A 16,418-nucleotide genomic window follows, 5' to 3' on the forward strand; every position below is an offset into this window, starting at 1 on the left:
CCAACTCCTCCCAGAGGCATGCTCATCCTCAAAACTACTGCCTGGTAACCCAGGTCAGGAACCACCTATGAGAAAAACAGGTTCTCCCATGCAGGTCTGCAGGGGTGCATTGCAACAAACTCTAAGGGCACAGCCATGTTTCAGCTTCTCCAGATGGTCATCCTTTCAGTTAGTCAATGAAGATCTTTACTGAACGAGTACTACATGACTTACACTGCTACTGGACCTGGCTGCACAGCGATAGGCAAGGCCTGCACATGGCCTGGCCTTGGCGAATTCATATTCCAGTTAAGGAAATTAACACAGAAGTTCATAAAAGTATACGAACTGCTATAAAGAAAATGGACTACTTTAAAATATAAAGTTTGCCTCATAAACTGGCAGGGAGGCGGTATGAGTAAATATTTTTTTAATCCTAAAAACGGAAAGACTTTTTAAAACAGGAACTGACTACATAGCTCAGGCTATCATTGAACTCAGAGGATGCTCCTGCCTCAACCACCCAGGTGGCAGGATTTCAGAGTGCGCCATTGCACCCAGCTGGTACAGTGCTAACACATACATTTTATTATTTTTTAAACAAATCAGGAATTCTTAGTCTACAAGACGGGTAATGGATGCCTTAAACTGAATGGTTACCGTGTCTGTTCAGAAAACACTAGATCTAAACTCCACAGTCCCACGAGGCTGACAAAAGCAAGAAATGAGCATTCCTTTCTTGGAGGGGCATGGAAGAGACACTGGCTAGAGCTGCAGATGCTGGCTGTGCTCTGTGCAGTTTGCTCGCACTGGCTTCATTCTAACTCACCAGCTGCTGGTAAACCATTCTCTAAGCTGATCTACAGAGAACTATCAACAAAAGCCACGTGGTTTGAAGAGGATGAAAACCCCATCCCCTAGCTTCCCTGAGAAAAAATCTGAGACTTCTCCTTAAACTCAGGACATCAAGGCATATGAGTGTTGTTTTATCCTGACTGACTGGATAATGATAAACCAACTGGCAATAGTCTAAAATGGCGACATGGTGTCAAGGCTACATGGTAAGGGCCATTGTAGCCATTTCCCTAAGATTGTGAGATAGAAACAGAACCGGGAGACAAACTGGGAAGAGCCTTTCCTTAAGCCATTCCTTGGTGTCTGTGACTCATCTGTGAGGCAGTTAGAAGATGCTCTCTTCTGAGGCTGTGGCTCTTGGGATGAACAGAGTGCCTAGGATCTAGCGTGAGGACCGCAAGTTCAAGGTCAGTCTGGGCAACAGATAGAGACTGTCTGAGCAACAAATTAAACTTCTCTGCTTTGCTGACATTCTGGTGTACAGTTACTATTTCTACCAGCCTGACTGGAAACTATGGTTTAAAAAACAAGCAGATGCCCAGTTCTCTGACTCTCGCAGTGGTTCTCAACCTGTGGGTCCCTACCCCTTGTGGAGAGGTCATATATCAGATGTTTACATTATGATTTTTAACTATAGTAGAATTACAGCTAAGATGTAACAATGAAAACACTTCTATGGTCGGGGGTCACCACAAATGAGGAACTTACTAAAGGACCACAACACCAGGAAGGTTGAGGACCACTGGTCTAAGAGACCACTGCCTACAGGGCAGAATTTTTCATATGCCTAACCTCCCTACAGCAATGTGACCACCACTCAGCTTGGAGAAAGCAATCCCCTGTTCTGTCTTTCGGTGCACTTACTGGGGGTTTCAGCATAGAAGGGAACAAAGCACTTTACTTAGCTCCAGATTTACCCTGCTTCTGTAGTGGGGGCTCTGTGTGGCTGGAGGGGACAGGGATGGCTAAGGGTCTATGTGGCTGGAGAGAACACTAGAGTGATGGTCAAGGCTCTGTGTGGCTGGAGGAAACTCTACAGTAATGGTCAAGGTTCTGTGTGGCTGGATATGGTGATACCCAGGGATGGGGCAGCTTTCTGGAGCTGGAAAATGGAATACTGTTTAAAATATAAGGCCTAGGATATCTTTACTAAAGTGATTTTTACCTCTGCCTTTTCTTAAATACTTAAAATGGTAGAGAGACAAAGAGATAAAAGATGGACTTAGAATGCCAGCTGTGCATTGCCTAGGGGACTTTAGAGATGATCGCCTCGCTGGATAAAAAATAAAGGAGAAAGAAGAGCTCGGTGAGCTTTTGGAAAGAGAAGTTGCCCAGGACAGATGTTCTTAAACAATGAGACAGGTGAGACAGGCAGGGTCATTATGAATTCAACACAAAAAAATTAAGGTGACTGAGGATGGCAACGAAAATAATAATCGACCATAACAGCACGATACAGCATTCAGGACAAGGAAACAAAATCCTGAGCACAGCAGCCATGTTACTGGGGGAGGGGCAAGGTCAGAGTTAGGATGCTTACTTACATAAAACTCCACAGAAGTAGAAACGACTATACAAACTAATTTACTATTTTTAAGTAAAAAAGGACTTTTAATACCATATGGTAATAAAACATAATGCATCCTTTACATAAATGAAGCTACAGCAGATTTGAATAACTTTTCTTTTTTTACTAGATTTCTTTTTATTGACATTACAAATGTTATCCGCTTTCCCAGTTTCCTGTCCATTAACCACCTATCCCATCCTCCTACCCCTTCTTCTATAACAGTGTTCCTCCATCCATACCACCTCCAACATCCCTGAACTGACATTCCCCTCCACTGGGGAGTCCAGCCTTGGCAGAACAAAGGGCTTCTCCTCCCATTGGTGCCCAACAAGGCCATCCGCTGCTACATATACAGCTGGAACCATGGGTCTGTCCATCTGCAATATTTGGATGGTGGTTTAGTCCCTAGGAGCTCTGGTTGGTTGGTATTGTTGTTCCTATGGGGTTGCAAACTCCTTCAGTTCCTTCAATCCTCTTTCTAACTCCTGTAATGGGGACCTCATTCTCAGTTCAAGGGGTGACTGTTAGCATTTGCCTCTGTATTTGTCACGCTCGGCAGAGCCTCTCAGGAGACAGCTATATCAGGCTCCTGTCAGCATGAACTTCTTGGCATCAGCAATATTGTCTGGGTTTGGTGGCTGTACGTATATGGGATGGATCCCCAGATGAGGCAGTCTCTGGATGGCCTTTCCTTCAGTCTCTACTCCAAACTTTGTCTCGTATTTCTTCCTATGAAGCATCCACACATTGGTCATCCTTTTGAGCTTCATGTGGTCTGTGGATTGTATCTTGGGTAATTCGAACTTTTGGGCTAATATCCACTTATCAGTGAGTCCATACCATGTGTTATTGGGTTACCTCACTCAGGATATTTTCTAGTTCCATCCATTTGCCTATGAATTTCATAAACTCATTGTTTTTGATAGCTGAGTAGTACTCCATTGTGTAGATGTACCACATTTTCTGTATCCATTCCTCTGTTGAAGGGCATCTGGGTTCTTTCCAGCTTCTGGCTATTATAAATAAGGCTGCTATGAACATAGTGGAGCATGTGACTTTGTTATATGTTGGGGCATCTTTTGGGTATATGCCCAAGAGAGGTATAGCTGGGTCCTCAGGCAGTTCAATGTCCAATTTTCTGAGGAACCTCCAGACTGATTTCCAAAGTGGGTGTACCAGTCTGCAATCCCACCAACAATGGAGGAGTGTTCCTCTTTCTCCGCATCCTCGCCAGCATCTGCTGTCACCTGAGTTTTTGATCTTAGACATTCCAACTGGTTTGAGGTGGAATCTCGGATAGTTTTGATTTACATTTCCCTGAAGACTAAGGATTTTGAACATTTCTTTAGGTGCTTCTCAGCCATTCAATATTCCTCAGTTGAGAATTCTTTGGTAGATCTGTAGCCCTTTTTTGTATTTTTTATTAGATGTATTTCTTTATTTACATTTCAAATGTTATTCCCTTTTCCAGTTTTCTGTTCATAAGCCCTCACCCCTCTTCCTCCCTCATACAGGTGTTCCCCCCCATCCACCCCTCTTACCACCCCCCCCTCTGACATTCCCCTGCACTGGGGGTCCAAACTTGGCAGGACCAAGGACTTCCCCTTCCACTGGTGCCCAAACAAGGCTATTCTCTGCTACATATGTAGTTGGAGCCCTGGGCCAGTCCACATACAGTCTTTGGGCAGTGGTTCAGTCCCTGGAAGCTCTGGTTGGTTGGCATTGTTCCTCTTAAAGGGGTTGCAAGCCCCTTCAGCTCTTTCAATCCTTCCTCTGATTCCCCCAAAGTGAGTCCTGTTCTCAGTTCAGTGATTTGCTACTAGCACTAACTCTGGATTCGACATGCTCTGGATGTGTCTCAGGAGAGATCTATATCTGGTCCCTTTCAGCATACACTTTTTAGCTTCATCAATCTTATCTAGTTTTGGTGGCTGTGTATATATGGGACATATATGGGACAGGCTCTAAATGGCTGTTCCTTCAGTCTCTTCTCTAACCTTTGCCTCCATATCCCCTCCAAAGGATATTTTTGTTCCCTCTTTTAAGAAGGGGTAGAAGCATTCACATTTTGGTCATCCTTCTTGTTTAGCTTTCTGTGGATTGCACCTCAGGTAATTTTACTTGTTTCTATTTTGTGGAATAGTTTGGACAGTATTGATATGAGGTCTTCTATGAAGTTCTGACAGAATTCAGCACTGAACCCATCTGGTCCTGGGTTGGGAGATTTTTTTGGTTGTTGATTTATTTGTTGGTTGGTTGGTTGGAAGACTTTTAATGGCTGCTTTTATTTCTTTAGGAGTTATGGGACTGTTAGATGGTTTATCTGATCATCATGTAACTTTGGTACCTGGTATCTGTCTAGAAAATTGTCCATTTCATCCAGATCTTTCAGTTTTGTTGAGTATAGGCTTTTGTGGTAGGATGTGATGATTTTTTGGATTTCCTCAGTTTCTCTTTTTATGTTTTCCTTTTCATTTCTGATTTTGTTAAACTGGATACTCTCTGTGTGCCCTCTAGTTAGTTTGGCTAAGGGTTTATCTGTCTTGTTGATTTTCTCAAAGAACCAGATACTGGTTTTGTTGATTCTTTGTATAGTTCTTTTTGTTTCTACTTGGTTGATTTCAGCCCTGAGTTTGATTATTTCCTGCTGTCTACTCCTCTTGGGTGTATGTACTTCTTTTTGTTCTAGAACTTTTAGGTGTGCTGTCAAGTTATTAATGCATGTTCTCTCCAGTTTCCTTTTAGAGGCACTGAGAGCTATGAGTTTTCCTCTTAGCACTGCTTTTATTGTGTCCCATAAGTTTGGGTATGTTGTGCCTTCATTTTCATTAAATTCTAAAAAGTCTTTAATTTCTTTCTTTATTTCTTCCTTGACCAGGTTGTCATTGAGTAGAGCATTGTTCAGTTTCCACGTGTATGTGGGCTTTCTGATGTTTTCTTTGTTATTGAAGACCAGCTTTAGTCTGTGGTTATTTGATAGAATGCATGGGATTATTTCAATCTCCTTGTATCTGTTGAGGCCTGTTATGTGACCAATTATATGGTCATTTCTGGAGAAGGTACCATGAGGTACTATGAAGAAAGTATATTCTTTTTTATGTGAAATGTTCTATAAATATCTATTAAGTTCATTTGGTTCACAACTTCTGTTAGTTTCTCCATGTCTCTGTTTAGTTTCTGTTTCCATTATCTGTTCATTGATGAGAGTAGGGTGTTGAAGTATCCTACTATTATTGTGTGGGTTTCAATGTATGCTTTGAGCTTTAGTAAGGTTTCTTTCATGAATGTAGGTGCCCTTGCATTTGGAGTATATTTATTCAGAACTGAAAGTTCATCCTGGTGGATTTTTCCTTTGAAGAAAATCAAGTGTCCTTCCTTATCATTTTTGATAACTTTTGGTTGAAAGTCTATTTTATTCAATACTAGAACAGCTACACCAGCTTGCTTCTTGGGACCATTTGCTTATAAAATTGTTTTCCAGCCTTTTACTCTGAGATAGTGTCTGTCTTTGTCCCTGAGGTGTGTGTCTTGTATGCAGCAAAATGCTGGGTTCTCTTTCTGTATCCAGTCTGTTAGTCTATATCTTTTTATTGGGGAATTGAGTCCATTGATGTTAGGAGATATTAAGGAATAGTGCTTGTTGTTTCTGAATAACTTTTTAATATGTATAGCTGAATACATGCATATTGAACACTGGTCTGAAAACAAAGCACATACTTTTTGATGAATTTATAACACACTTACATGTCAGGTATGACAAACAGTTACTTAGTGTTCTGAAAAGAACACAGCTTGATTTGTCTGTGTGCTGTTAGGAGTCCCTTCTATATTATGTCTAGGTTTCATCATGTGAGTTGCTTTTGGCAATAAGATATTGGCCAGTATGATATAAGCACATGCCTGGAGAATGCTGTATTTCCTAAACTCTTGGTACATCTCTCTCAGTTCCCAAATCCAGATCTTTAAAACACAGAGACAGTGAAGCCAAAAGGAGGTCAAATGGAAGTCAGTTGAGGATTCAGTGACAGCCACAGGGGAACTCTCAGCAGCCTGTGCCTCCTTCTTACCCCATTAACACAGCACAGTGAGCTAGCTGTTCTAATAAATCTCTGTCCCCAATGCAGAGAAAATATATAAGTCTCTTATAAATACAAAACATGTTTTGGTAAATGCTTTGTAATAAAATTTAGAAAAGATACAAATTAAAGAAAATACCCCTATGCAATCAATAGATCAAAAAATAAGTTAAAAGAGACAATGGGTTATGAAAAAATGTGATGTATATGCTGAAAAATCTAACATCATCTTTAAAAACCTTTTTAAAGTCTAAGGATGTAGAAAATAATCTTGTATGGACAACTTTAATGACTTGCTATTGCATAAACAGCTGTGTGGTTTTCGCTAGGTCCTATGACTCAGATCTTTAGAAGCATACGGCAAATTTATAGTTAGATTATTCTACAGTGGTTCTTGTTGGGTTAAAGTTGTGTTTGGTATAATTGTGTTTCTTTCTGAAGACTCTTGGGAGTTCCATTGTCCTGCTCTTTAAGGTTCTAGAGAGTGGCATGTTCTTTGGCTGAGACTAGATGTCAGCAGCTGCAACCTGGCCTCCTTCTGGTACTCACCCTCCTACTTCTTCTGCCTCATTCTCTGTGTGGAAAGCTACCTTCCACTTCACTGTGAACTCTCAAATCCATCTTCTACCTTAATCCCCCTTCACTGTTGGACAACATAATCACAGGTGTGGACTCTTGGAACCTGGATTACTCTTCTACCATTTAAGACACCTGACTTTTGTGAAAAGTGGTATACTGATCCTAAAACACATATGAAAACAATGGAATGTGGAGTAGACAAAACTCTTGAAAAATAAAAACAAAGTTAAAGGGCTTTTGCACACTGCTATTAAAACATACTACAAAGCTACAGTCATTGGCACTATAGAGCACACATAAGAGTAGATGAGATAAGACTGAGTCAAACCTAAAATCTCAGTAATATAAAACACACAGAAATTTGAATGGAGAAAACAGTTATTCAACTTCACTAGGCACTGGGGAAAGCCCAACAAAAGCCCAGTGACATCTTTCACCATACCTACTCCTGGCACTGGAGCCAAAGTGGTAGATGGTAACAGCCATTAGATGATCTGTCTGCCAGAGATGCTGTGACGGTTTGAATGAGAAGGACCCACATAGGCTCATGTATGTGAATGATGGTTCCCAGTTGGTGGCACTGTTTGGGAAGGATTAGGAGGTGTGGCTTTGTTGGAGGAGGTGTGGCACTAGGGGTGAGTTTTAAGGTATCACAAGTTGTTGTCATTTGGCTCTGTCTGAATCATAGTTGTTCCCTGATATGTGACCTCTTAACTTCTCCTTCAGTGGTTGCTCCCTACCTTGATGGTGATGAACTCACCCTCAATTGAACTCTTCTGTAAGTTGTCATGGTCATGGTGTCTCATCAGAGCAACAAAAAAGTGACTGAGATGCCAAAACAACCCAACATAGAGATAATAGTCGTGTTGCTGGGACTAGATAACCGCAGGCAAAAGAGTGAAGTGAACCTCCCTCATGCCGTATAAAATGTTAATTCTACACTAGTCACAGACATGACTGAAAGAGGTAAGCAGGTAATACTCACAGAAGAAAACAGTTCTGAGTCTCTGATTTTCAATTCCCTTAGTATAAGCAACCAAAGCTGTTAGTTAGAATTTATCATAATTAAAAATAAAAAAACAGTATGAAGAAAATCTACAAAACAGAACACATGTACCATCATGATATGAGTCTGTTATGCAGAAAAAAAGCAAAAGTTGCTACATATCAATAATAAAGACATTCAGGAAACACTAATGGGGAGACAGTCAATGTCACTAGTCACAGAGGAAAGCCAGCTAAAGGTGCTGCATGACACTCAAAGGACTGGTGGCAACAGCAGGCTTGAGCAATAGGACATTGGGGCCTTCACACATCGCTGGTAGAACCAAATGGTACAGCACTTTGGAAGGCAATTTGTCAGCTCCTCAAAAGAATCAAACCAGGTACCAGATTGAGGAGCTAAGCACTTTTAATGCAGGGTAACCCTGGTGTCATTCTCAGACAGCTCTGAAGAATAATCAAACTTCTAAGTGAGCAGAAGGAGATTCGATGTGTTCTGTTGTTAATCATTGTCCATTACCCAGAAATCCCTAAGAATAGCACTACCCAGCCAGTTAGTAACTGAAATATTAAGATTATAGCTTTTACTCTTGGTTAGTAAAAAAAAAAATGGGAATGAAATTAGTAGGAGAAAATAAACCAGTCTAACATCGATATCCCTAGAAGTTGTTCCAGCAATTAATCTTATCAGATACAGTCCTTTTAACATATACTTCCTCTATATGGAGCCCAGAATACAGACAAGACCCTGATCTCCTGCAGGCCTTTCCACTGCCTGTGAGGTCCACTAGGCTGGCCTTGTCATACAGCCAAGGGGTGCATGATAAACAATGCATTTCTCTGGAGAAGCTTGTATGTCATTCAACAGTCATAACTTTAATATAAACATACTATGGAAACATTTCATTCCCATGAATAGTGCTTAAACAGAAAATGCCATCTCATTATAACTGCATGTAAACTGGTGAGGAAGAGAGGCTGCACCCTGTGCCATTAGTAGCCATTTTGCCAGTTTTCCTGCTGAGTTTGGAAGAGAGGACAGAATGGCTGACAGTGTGATCCAAAAGTACTCAGTCACAAGTCTTGAGAGTCCAGACAGTATAAGTTTATGCTATCTAGTCAGCCAAGTAGAGCATCAGGTTCCCACTACTCATTGTCCCATTGCCGTGAGATAGGTTCTCTCACTGAACTGGAAGCTCTTGGACTTTTGGCTAAGATAGATGACCAGAAAATATACCTTGGCAAAAATCTATCTCCAGCCCCAGTGCCAGGGTCGCAAGGGGGTGTGAGCATGTGTAATGGCACCTGGATTTTTATGTGGGCAAAGTCATGTTAATAGAATCATCTCCCCAACCATACAAAGTCATGTTCAGCTCCCTAGACATCTTGTTTGTGCTCTTGAGCTCGTCGCTACTGTAATTGTTAGCACAGGACCAGTGCAAGACTGGATTTCCCAACATCCTGTTAACGTAGGAATAAGGGAACATTAGCTCTTCCCCATCAACCTATGCAGAGAGAGATAGATAAAGGAAGGGAATATTCTCAAGAAACCTCATGTCTCTGAATATCTATAGACAGGTAATGGTTTCTTAGAAAAGGAGAGATTTTCTTCCATATAGACACTGGTAGAGAACCTATACTCCAGTAAACAACACCCCACTCTTATCCAGGAGCCTGTAAGCAACCCTGAAGAAATTTGTTAGGATCATCAAAACTGGAGAAAGAGGGAAAGAGGGAGAAAAAGAGGCATGAAGTATAAGGTAACAGAATAAAATAGAGGTGAATATTATCATAAATACACACACACATACACACACACAAACACACTCACACACATTCTCACACACTCACACAAACACATATACACACAAACACACTCACACATTCTCACACACTCACACACCACACACATACACACACACAAACACACACACACTCACACATATTCACACACACACACACACACACACACACACACACACACACATGGAATTGCCATAATGAGGGGGCTGCAGACACCTCAGTGGTTAACAGAGCAAGCTTCTCTTCCAAAGGACCTAAATTCCACTCCTAGTACCACACCAAGGAGCTCACAACCATGTGAAACTTTAGCTCCAGAGGATCTGACATCCTCTTCTGGTCGTAAGAGCCATGCACTCACGTGAAAGAGTCTTCTCTCTAACACACATTCACTAATAACTTAAAAATAAAAGCAAGAAAGTAATCTTCTTTCAACTAGCCCAAAGTAAGATAGCCACACAAACATAATTCCACATCTAACAACAAAAATAACAGAAAACAAAAATCATTGGTCCCTAATATCTCTCAACATGAATGGACTCAATTTCCCATTAAAAAGACATAGACTAACAGACTGGTTACAGAAAAAGAACCATCTCCCCAGCCATGGAGAGATGAATAAGGAAACACACCTCAATGGCAAAGACAAACATTAGCTCAGAGTAAAAGGCTGGAAAATAATTTTCCAATCAAATGGTTCCAAGAAAAAAGCTGCATGAACCATTCTAATATTTAATAGAATCAACTTTCAGCCAAAAGTCACCAAAAAAGATAAGGAAGGCCACTTCATACTTGTCAAAGGAAAAATCCACCAAGATAAACTCTCAATTCTGAATATCTATGCTCGAAACGCAAGGGCACCTACATTCATAAAAGAAACCTTACTAAAGCTCAAATGACACATTGCACCTCACACAATAATAGTGGGAGACTTCAATACCCCACTCTCATCATGGAAACAGAAAATAAACTGAAGCACAGAGAAACTAAGTTATGAACCAAATGGATTTAACAGGTATGTATAGAACATTTCATCCTAAAACAAAAAAAAATATACCTTCTTCTAGCACCTCAGGGTACCCTCTACAGAATTGACCATATAATCAGTCACAAAATGGGCCTTAACAAATACAAGAAGATTGAAATAATCCCATGCATCTTATCAGATCACCATGAACTAAAACTGACCTTCAATAACAACAAAAATTACAGAAAATCCACATATACATAGAAGCTGAACAATGCTCCACTCAATGATAACTTGGGCAAGGAAGAAATAAAGAAAGAAATTAAAGACTTTTTACAATTTAATGAAAACGAAAGCACAACCTCCTCAATCTTGTGGGACACAATGAAAGCAGTAGTAAAAGAAAAACTCATAGCTCTCAGTGCCTCCAAAAAGAAACTGGAGAGAGCATACACTATCAGCTTGACAGCACCCCTAAAAGCTCTAGAACAAAAAGAAGCAAATACACCTAAAAGGAGTAGATGGCAGGAAATAATCAAACTCAGGGCTGAAATCAACCAAGTAGAAACAACAACAACAAAAAAAAAAAACTAGACAAAGAATCAACAAAACCAGGAGCTGGTTCTTTGAAAAAATCAACAAGATAGATAAAGCCTTAGCCAGACTAACCAGAAGGCACAGAGAGAGTATCCGAATTAACAAAATCAGAAATTAAAAGGGAAACATAACAAGAAAAACTGAGGAAATCTAAAAAAATTCATCAGATCCTACCACAAAAAGTCTATACTCAACAAAACTGGAAAATCTGGATGAAATGGAAAATTTTCAAGACAGATACCAGGTACCAAAGTTAAATCATGATCAGATAAACTATCTAAACAGTCCCAAATGAAGCAGTCATTAAAACTCTCCAAACTAAAAAAAAAAAAAAACCCAGGACCAGATGGGCTTAGTGCAGAATTCTCTTAGACCTTCATAGAAGACCTAATACCAATACTGTCCAAACTATTCCACAAGATAAAAACAGAAGGAACACTATCCAATTGCTTCTATGAAGCCACACTTATGCTTATACCTAAAACACACAAAGACCCAACAAAGAAAGAGAACTTCAGACCAATTTCCTTTACGAATATTGATGCAAAAATAATCAATAAAATTCTTACAAACTGAATACAAGAACACATCAAAATGTTCAGCCATCATGATCAACTAGACTTCATCCCAGGGATGCAGGGATGGTTCAATATACAGAAATCCATCAACCTAGTCCACTCTATAAACAAACTCAAATATAAAAACCATATGATCATCTCATTAGATGCTGAGAAAGCATTTGAAAGAATTCAATGCCCCTTCATGTTAAAAGTCTTGGAAAGATCAGAAATTCAAGGCCCAGACCTAAATATAGTAAAAGTAATATACAGCAAACTAGTAGCCAACATCAAACTAAATGGAGAGAAACTTGAAGCAATCCCACTACAATCAGGGACTAGACAAGGCTGCACATTCTCTCCCTACCTATACAATATAGTACTTAAAATCCTAGCCAGAACAATCAGACAACAAAAGGAGATCAAAGAGATACAAATTAGCAAGGAAAAAGACAAAATATCACTATTTGCAGATGATATGATAGTAAACTTAAGTGACACCAAAAATTCCACCAAAGAACTCCTAAACCTGATAAACAGCTTCAGCAAAGTGTCTGGATATAAAATTAACCCAAACAAATCGTAGTCTTCCTCTATTCATAGGACAAACAGATTGAGAAAGAAATTAGGAAAATGATACCCTTTACAATAGTCACAAATAATATAAAATACCTCGGTTTGACTCTAACCAAGCAAGTGAAAGATCTGTATGACAAGAATTTCAAGTCTGAAGAAAGAAATTGAAGAAGATCTCAGAAGATGGAAAGACCTCCCATGATCATGGATTGGCAGGATTAATATAGTAAAAATGGCCATCTTGCCAAAAGCAATCTACAGATTCAATGCAATCCCCATCAAAATTCTAACTCAATTCTTCAAAAAGTTAAACAGAGCAATTTGCAAATTCATTTAGAATAATAAAAAGCTCATGATAGCGAAAACTATCCTGAATAATAATAGAACTTCTGGGGGAATCACTGTATTACAGAGCAATATCAAGCTGTATTACAGAGCAATAGTGATAAAAAAAAAACTGCATGGTATTGGTACAGAGACAGGCAGGTAGATCAGTGGAATAGAATCTAAGACCCAGAAATGAACCCACAAACCTATAGTCACTTGATCTTTGACAAAGGAACTAAAACCATCCAGTGGATAAAAGATAGCATTTTCAGCAAATTTGGTTCTGGTTCAACTAGAGGTCAGCATGTTGAAGAATGCAAATCGGTGATCCATTCTTATCTTATTGTACAAAACTTAAGTCCAAGTGGATCAAGGACCACCACATAAAACCAGATACACTCAAACCAATAGAAGAGAAAGTGGGGAAGAGCCTTGAACACATGGGCACCAGGGAAAATTTCCTGAACAGAACACCAATGGCTTATGCTCTAAGATCAAGAATCAACAAATGGGACCTCATAAAACTGTAAGGCAAAGGACACTGTCATTAGGACAAAGTGGCAACCAACAAATTGGGAAAAGATCTTTACAAATCCTACATGTGATAGAGGACTAATATTTAATATATACAAAGAACTCAAGAAGTTAGATTCCAGAGAATAAAATAATCCTATTAAAAACTGGGCTACAGATCTAAACAAAGAATTCACAGCTGAGGAATATCAAATGGCTGAGAAGCACCTAAAGAAATGTTTAACATCCTTAGTCATCAGGGAAATGCAAATCAAAACAACCATGAGATTCCACCTCACACCAGTCAAATGGTTAAGTTCAAAAACTCAGGTGACAACATATGCTGATGAGGATGTGGAGAAAAAGGAACACTCCTCCATTGTTGGTAGGATTGGTTTGGAAGTTCCTCAGAAAATTGGACATAGTATTACCTGAGGACCCAGCTATAACACTCCTGGGCATATACCCAAATGATGCTCTAACATATAACAAGGACACATGCTCCACTATGTTCATAGCAGCCTTATTTATAATAGCCAGAAGCTGGAAAGAATCCAGATGTCCTTCAACAGAAGAATAGATACAGAAAATGTGGTACATCTACACAATGGAGTACTACTCAGCTATTAAAAACAATGACTTCATGAAATTCATAGGCAAATGGATGGAACTAGAAAATATTATCCTGAGTGAGGTAACCCAATAACAAAAAAACACACATGGTATGGACTCACTGATAAGTGGATATTAGCCCAAAAGTTCGAATTACCCAAGATACAATCCACAGACCACATGAAACTCAAGAAGAAGGACGACCAAAGTGCAGATGCTTCAGTCTTTCTTAGAAGAGGGAACAAAAATAATAGGAGAATATATGGAGACAAAGTTTGGATCAGAGACTGAAGGAAAGGCCATCCAGAGACTGCCTCATCTGGAGATCCAGCCCATATACATACAACCACCAAGCCCAGACAATATTGCTGATGCCAAGAAGTTCATGCTGACAGGAGCCTGATATAGTTGTCTCCTGAGAGGCTCTGCCAGAGCATGACTAATACAGAGGCAGATGCTCGAAGCCAACCATTGAACTGAGAATGGGATCCCCCATGGAGGAGTTAGAAAAAGGATTGAAGGATCTGAAGGGGTTTGCAACCCCATAGGAACAACAATACCAACCAACCAGAGCTCCCAGGGATTAAACCACCATCCAAAGAGTACACATGGACAGACCCATGGCCCCAGCTATATCTGTAGCAGAGGATGGCCTTGTTGGGCACCAATGGGAGGAGAAGCCTTTGGCCCCCCCAAGACTGGATGCCCCAGTATAGGGGGATGTCAGGGAGGGTTGGTGGGAAGGGGTGGGTGGATGGGTGGAGGAATATCCCCATAGAAGCAGGAGGAGGGAGGATGGGATGGGATAGGAAATTTATGGGTTAGAAACCAGGAAAGGTGTTATCATTTGAAATGTAAGTCAATAAAATTTTTTTAATTATCTTTTTCAATAGAAAGCAAAAAAAAACCCTCATAGTAAAAAAAAACCACATCATCATCCTTTTAGATGCTGAGAAAGCACTGACAAAATTTAACACCCCTTCATGTCATAAGTGTTGGAAAGATCAAAATAAAATCTTTTTAAGAAATACAAAATGTCATAATAAGACTCATTATTATGTATAATTAACATATCCTTACAAAAAGAAGAAATTCCTTGTAATCAGGAAATGAGAAAATTCTTTGGGAAAATAAGACCATCAATGAGATTCCTGGTTACTAGTTTCTTTGTTTATTTATTTTTTTACATATTGGTAATTATTTTGCTACTTAAAGTCTTGGGGTTTTTTTTTTCTGTTTCACTATCACACAAATTTAAGTTTGAACCTTTGCCTTCTGGTTTACTATATTTGTGATTTTATTTTTTAAAGCAAAACTATTAACCCAAACTCTACGTCTTACACATCTTACCATCTCTTTTTTTCCGAGGTTACCTTGGGTCAGGCATCTGTGTTAGTTAGTGTCAGCTGTCTCTCCCAAGTCTCTGTTTTCTACATAGTGCTGTAACCTCCTACAGCAGGGAACTACTCCAGCTCCATTTTCTCAGTGGACCAAAATGAGACATGAACTGAAGCAGTGGCCATGGAGTAATTACTGTTTTATGGTGATATTGTCAAATATTTCTATTTTTTAAAGGATCATAAATATATTCTAGTGGCAATCTATCTTATCCTTTAATTACTTTCATTGTACTTAATTTAGGTACTTAATTACATAAGAACTCTTTCCTAGGTCCCAGGCTATATGGATACACAAGCATTAAGCAGCTTGTAAAGTACCACTCAGAGAGATGCCCCTTTCCCTGCCATGAAGATCGGTCAATGATTGGTGTAGTAGGGTCCAGCCCGCTATGGAGAGCAAGCCAGTGGGCATCCTTTCTCCAGAGTTTCAGTTCCTGCCTCTAGTTCCTGCCTTGGCTTTCTTCAGTAACAAACTGTGATCGGGATGTGTAAACCAAATAAACCCTTTACTTCCAAAGCTGCCTTTGGTTAAGCAAATGAAGGTGCCATATTTTTCTAATCTACAATCCCTGAGGATCTATCTAACTGGCAAACCACTTGAGTGCAAAGCAAATCCAGGCAAGTTCGCAAGTACTTGGACAGTGCCAGACTCCATATATCAAGGAGAACCAGCTGATTCTGAGTCACAAACACAAATCATATTTAATCTCCAAATCTTGACATTTCTCACCGTGTAACAACTGCCACTCGCTTGTCTCTAAAGATTGTTTTAATGGGGGCAGGACAGCTGGCATTACATGGTGACATCATTTACTTTTCCTTTAAGCCAAATATCACCAACTTTCTAAAAAGAAATCAAGTGCATTACTAGATTATGTAATTATGGTGATTTCTTTAAAGGATAATGCAGTCTCTTAATTACAATGTGTGATTATACAAGGACCTTTCTGAATATAAAACATGTGTTTTTGTTCCTTGGAAAGACTGGTCAAAAGCAGTTAGGAGACA

At 39.7% G+C, this 16,418-nt stretch overlaps 1 protein-coding gene across 8 annotated transcripts in view; it reads right to left on the reverse strand.

The window, feature by feature from the left end:
* Nek10 (NIMA-related kinase 10) overlaps positions 1–16,418 on the reverse strand; it is a 204,699-nt gene that overhangs the window by 84,618 nt on the left and 103,663 nt on the right. The window lies entirely within an intron of this gene.

Source organism: Rattus norvegicus, chromosome 15 (assembly GCF_036323735.1).
Source record: "Rattus norvegicus strain BN/NHsdMcwi chromosome 15, GRCr8, whole genome shotgun sequence".
NCBI lineage: Eukaryota > Metazoa > Chordata > Mammalia > Rodentia > Muridae > Rattus > Rattus norvegicus.